The sequence below is a fragment of the Larimichthys crocea genome, chromosome I (assembly GCF_000972845.2).
Source record: "Larimichthys crocea isolate SSNF chromosome I, L_crocea_2.0, whole genome shotgun sequence".
In the NCBI taxonomy this organism is placed as follows: domain Eukaryota; kingdom Metazoa; phylum Chordata; class Actinopteri; family Sciaenidae; genus Larimichthys; species Larimichthys crocea.
This window is the reverse complement of record NC_040011.1, coordinates 9,608,229-9,614,316: the sequence shown is the minus strand read 5'-3', so window position 1 is coordinate 9,614,316 and position 6,088 is coordinate 9,608,229. Positions and strand designations below refer to the sequence as shown.

Genomic DNA, 6,088 nt, shown 5'->3' with positions numbered 1-6,088 from the left:
TGGTCATCACCTGTAGTGATGAAGCACCTGTCCGTCCTCCCTCGAGTCGCCAGGTGAGAAGACGACGTCTAAAAACAGGAAGTTCCCACGTGGAGCCATCAGGTCATTTTTTAGATTTCTGAAACTCCCTGACTGGACCCCGCTGGGCTCAGAGGTTCTGTTTGGTTCTGCTCCGGCCGTGTTCACTCACACTGATGCTAGCTCATAGCACCAGCTAACGTAACAAGGAAGTAAACAAACTCTACTTCCTGCTTCGTGGACGACAGATCTGATGCAAACTTGAACGTTTCTTCTTCTGTGGTTCTCCGTCAGCGCCGTCCTGACCTCCGACAGCGATGACGTCTGATGGCGTCTGACGGCTGGGCCGGGCGGAGGTGCGAGGTAATTGCAGCCATTTGTAGCTCGACAGCTGGGCAGAATTCAGGATTGCCATTTGGCCCGGAGTGGAGGGGAGGAGATGCCACATGTTCTATTAAAATGTGATGATCCTGGCTCCCGCCGCGCCGCCGCCTCCACCCGGTTTGATGTGCCGCTCTTTAGGGCCTTAATGGGAGCTGCCGTGTCACGCCGCGCTCGCACAATTCAGGGCGGTTATTTACGCCGTGAGTTTGGCTTCCTGTTTTATGTACGAGCGGCTGTGTGTTTGTGATGCTCTTGTTTGTGTCCAGATGTTCGTGGTCGGGTCGCCACGGGACAACAAACTGTCACCCATTTTCTTTTATTTAAGGGACGTGAGAGCGCGCCACCGCCACAGAGAACGAGTTAACGGGAAGAAGGTGACGGAGGCTTCGTTTAAATACGACAGTGACATGTTCTGTCACTTAAAGGCGGAGGCGGAGGTGGAGGCGCAGATGGTGTTTAAAATGAAGATTTGTCCGAGACGTCGACTCACTTAGAAGTCTAAATGTGTTGTCACATCGTCTCACGTCAAACAGAGTGACGGAGGCGCAGGGAGACACCTGAAGAGGAAAACTATGAATGAATGAAAGTTTCAGAGTCTGATTAATTAATTATAATCACTTTAGTTAATGAATCCAACAAATTGTTTAATGAACTCTGATTTATGGAGGCCTGGACTTCCCAGCATGCTTTGCATGAATCCTCCTTAAAAAGATGGTCTATATGGTATAAACGACGTGTCTAATTATATTCATAATGTCACAACGACCCACAGGTGACCCTAACGACCCACAGGTGACCGTAACGACCCACAGGTGACCCTAACGACCCATCAGGTGACCCTAACAATCCACAGGCGACCCTAACGACCCATCAGGTGACCCTAACGACCCACAGGTGACCCTAACGACCCACAGGTGACCCTAACAACCCATCAGGTGACCCTAACGACCCACAGGTGACCTTAACGACCCATCAGGTGACCCTAATGAGCCACAGGTGACCCTAACAACCCACAGGTGACCTTAACGACCCATCAGGTGGAGGGGTGTGTCCATGAGTCACATGACTCTCAAAATGCGGCGACCATCCCGAGCTCGTGTGCAGCATTAAACTGAACACACCAACAGGTGGAGGTGTTGGTGGAGGTGGTTTAGACTCACCACTCCAGGTGATTTGTGGTGGTCCATGAAGGTGTTAACGAGCCCACACAGTAATTAATAAAAACAGCTTAATGGAGCGTTAGCTTCATCAAACGTACAAAACAAAGTTTAATAGTTTAAATACGTAACAACATTACAAAGTTACGTTGGCATTTACATTTACAACATTTAACAAAACTTACATCATGTGAATGTACCGGGACCGCCAGCTCCGTCACCTTGGACCTCCAACCAGAACCTGCTCCAACCCGTGAGTGTTTAAAGTTTCACTGCAGGAAGTCATTCAGAGGAGGAAGGCTGAACTTTTATTACACCTGCACCTGAGTCACTCTGATCCGGACCCTTGGCTCTGATCCGGACCCTTGGCTCTGATCCGGGTTTCTGCAGGTTAGCAGCGAGGCGGCGTTCCCCTCCGGGTGTCTGATTATCAACTAGAAACAAAGGTGTGTTCACCGCAGCAGAAACTCGCCGCCTCGCCGCCTCGCCGCCTTCAGGTAAACAGCTGCTCTGCGAGGCGGACTAAAGACCTCAGAGCCCGGCGGCCACGCCCTGCGGCTCGGCCAATCATCATCATCATCGCTGTCAGGTGGTCTGGCTGAGCACACTAACCCTCCCTCCTCTCCTCTCCTCTCCTCTCCTCCTTCGTTCCTTCCCTCCTCTTTCCTCTCCTCTTTATTTCCCTCCGGCTGCTCGCTCTCTTTACAAAGCCCCGGAGCGTTGTGGCAGCGTTGTGTGAGCGTTGTGGCAGCGTTGTGTGAGCGTTGTGGTAGCGTTATGGCAGCGTTGTGTGCGCGCTGCGTAGCGCAGCATGTGTTTGATTAAAAAGTGTAAAGTTACAAATGAGTTAATAAAATCGTTTAGGCCGCTCGCTGCAAATGGTGATGAATGTCTTCCATATGTTCCAATAAAGCGCCGCGCGCCGCGTCCCCTCCGTCTTCTCATAAACAAATAAATTAAAACAATTACGGCGCCGAGCGCGAGCGTCTTTAATGAGCGCCGCGCTGAAATATGTGACAGCTCTCATGACGCCGTCTGTCTCTATCGAGAGGCTGTCGGCCATCTTTCACATCACACTCTCAACACGTGGTCCGAGGGCTCCTGAGGGGCCACGTGGGGATGATGAAGGTCATGTGATCTGACTGAAAGCACAGGAAGAAGCTGTGAGTGACAAACTGCTGAGTCATGTGACGCACCTGACTCATGACAAAACGCTGAGTCACTCCTCCACGACAGACACACACACACACACACACACACACACACGACACACACACACGTACACGACACACACACACACGACACACACACACGTACACGACACACACACACACACACACACACACACACACACGGCCCATGTTCAAACAGGCAAGAATTACCAACAAGTGCCAACAAAGAAAATGTGATTAAGAAAAAAATAAACTGACTCACTGGGGAATCATTTTACTTCCAGCTCGTATCATGGCCTCTGGTTTCACTATAGTGTCTGTCCTTTAAGAATAGAGACAACAAAACCACTACGGGACGACCAGGGGATCCCGAGTGACGTCATGTGACCCACATCCACTCACATTTGAACATTTCATTAATAAAAAACAAAGTTCTGGTCACAGGAAGTACTCGCCTTCATCTCCTTGGTCTTTCATTTCACAGACAATCGACCTCGACTCACAGTGTCACAACAGGTGGTGACGAAAGTACGACTCAGTATTTAATGAGAGTGTATTCCTGTTTGTATTCATGTATTTTCATTTTAAAATACAGCCTATGCAATGGTTGTTTGTTCTGTTTATGACACTTTATGACTACCATAACAGGTGCTTTTGTTGGAGCACAGACCGACATGTTTGATACAACGACATGTATGTATACACAAGTGTATGTGTATGTGAGAAAATGTTCAATAAAATAATAATACAGCCTCTGCAGGATATCTAATATTTCCACACACAAAAACATGAAAGTGTCTTTGACATGTTAATGTTGAGGCCATTCTGTTCTAGTTATGAGTTTTACTGTCCACACACAAGATACACACACGCACACACACACACACAAGATACACACACGCACACACACACACACACAAGATACACACGACACACACACACAAGATACACACGACACACACACACGACACACACACACACAAGATACACACACGCACACACACACACACACACACGCGCGCACACAAGATACACACGACACACACACACAAGATACACACACACACACACACACACACAAGATACACACACACACACAAGATACACACACACACACGACACACACACAAGATACACACAAGATACACACGACACACACAAGCTACACACACACACACGATACACACACACACACACACACGACACACACAAGCTACACACACGACACACACACACATGATAACACACGACACACACACACACAAGATAACACACGACACACACACACACAAGATAACACACGATACACACACACAAGATAACACACGACACACACACACACACTTATCGTTGAGGTTGAAGACCTGAACGTGTGCTGCTAAAGACGTTAGCGTAGCTGCTGCTAAAGACGTTAGCGTAGCTGCTGCTAAAGAGGTTAGCGTAGCTGCTGCTAAAGAGGTTAGCATAGCTGCTGCTAAAGAGGTTAACGTAGCTGCCGCTAAAGAGGTTAGCATAGCTGCTGCTAAAGAAGTTAGCATAGCTGCTGCTAAAGAGGTTAGCGTAGCTGCTGCTAAAGAGGTTAGCGTAGCTGCAGCTAAAGAGGTTAGCGTAGCTGCCGCTAAAGAGGTTAGCATAGCTGCCGCTAGAGAGGTTAGCATAGCTGCTGCTAAAGAAGTTAGCGTAGCTGCCGCTAGAGAGGTTAGCATAGCTGCTGCTAAAGAAGTTAGCGTAGCTGCCGCTAAAGAGGTTAGCATAGCTGCCGCTAAAGAGGTTAGCGTAGCTGCTGCTAAAGAGGTTAGCGTAGCTGCCGCTAAAGAGGTTAGCGTAGCTGCTGTTAAAGAGGTTAGCGTAGCTGCCGCTAAAGAGGTTAGCGTAGCTGCTGCTAAAGAGGTTAGCGTAGCTGCAGCTAAAGAGGTTAGCGTAGCTGCTGTTAAAGAGGTTAGCGTAGCTGCCGCTAGAGAGGTTAGCGTAGCTGCTGCTAGCATCAGTTCAGTTGTCTGAAGTGTTAGCTTAGCTTCAGTCTGTCATACAGAGTTAGCATGATGTCACACAGGAAGTGACACAGGAAGTGAAGACTAATTAGCATAATGAATAATTAATGAGGCTGAAGTGAAACAGTTGAAGATGATTTTGTGTTTTCACCTCTGAAGGTCTGTTCAGCTGAGGGTGGTGTTCGGGTGGAGGTGGTGTTGGGACAAAGCCACAGCTTTAATGGGACTCAGGTAATGGTCCTTACACTGACCGAGGGGGGTGGAGGATGGGTGGGGGTGGTCCAGGAGTGTAGTGACCTTCACCGAGCCGAGCCGGGCCGAGCCGCTCGTCTGGACGGAAACAGATAAAACAGAAGAAGCAGATGATGAGAGGAAATGAGGCTTTTAATGGAGCTTTATTAAAGAGCAGGAGGAGAAGAGGTGGAGGAGGGTGGAGGGTGGAGGAGGTCAAGATCACACACAGTGTACATATTCATCCTGCCCAGAGTTTCAGCTGGCACCAACAACATGAACCAGAAATATACATGTGGATATACATGCTTTTATTTTGGTGGGTTGCCATCATTTAAAAAAAAAAATGTATTAAACCAGAAAATGACAGACAGACACAGACAGAGAGACAGACAGACAGAGAGACAGACAGAGAGACAGACAGACACAGACAGAAACACAGACAGACACAGACAGAGAGACAGATAGACAGACAGAGAGAGAGAGAGAGACAGACAGACAGAGAGACAGACACAGACAGAGAGACAGACAGAGAGACAGACAGACACAGACAGACAGACAGACACAGGCACAGACAGACAACATTACAACACACAGCAGTTCTGTTCAGTGTTAAACAAGCCGTCCTACCGAGCATGAAGCTGGTTCTGATCAGCTTAAACGCACATTGTTAGTGTAAACACACACACACAGACTGTAACAGCACACACACACACACACACACTCACACACACACAGACTGTAACAGCACACACACACACACACACTCACACACACACACAGACTGTAACAGCACACACTCTCACACACACACACACACACACACTCAGTTAATAGAAACTATCAAAGATCAGAAACCTGAACAGAGTCTGAGATCTTCAACCAGAGAGGAGTGTGTGTGTGTGTGTGTGTGTGTGTGTGTGTGTGTGTGTGTAGGCCTCTTGTCTTTTCCAGTGTGCGGGTCCAGATGGGAAGTCATTTTTTATTCGTCTTGCGGCGGCTCTTCACATCTGCCGGCCCAGCTGTCTAATGAATACTGGATCGGGCCGAGCTGTCGCCTCATTAATACTGCACTCGCGCGGGGAGCCCGGCCGGCCCGGCTGCGTCGTCCCGCCGCCGCCCACCACGTCCCGGC

At 48.8% G+C, this 6,088-nt stretch overlaps 1 long non-coding RNA gene across 1 annotated transcript in view; it reads right to left on the bottom strand.

The window, feature by feature from the left end:
* Nucleotides 1-1,523: 1,523 nt before the first annotated feature.
* The window catches only part of LOC113746146 (uncharacterized), a 5,839-nt gene continuing 1,274 nt past the window's right edge, over nt 1,524-6,088 (bottom strand). The window contains exons 2-3 of the long non-coding RNA XR_003462628.1: nt 4,874-5,052; nt 1,524-2,701 (exon numbers count right to left, since the gene is read on the bottom strand). This is a non-coding gene — a long non-coding RNA (uncharacterized LOC113746146). The remainder of the gene's footprint in view (nt 2,702-4,873; nt 5,053-6,088) is intronic.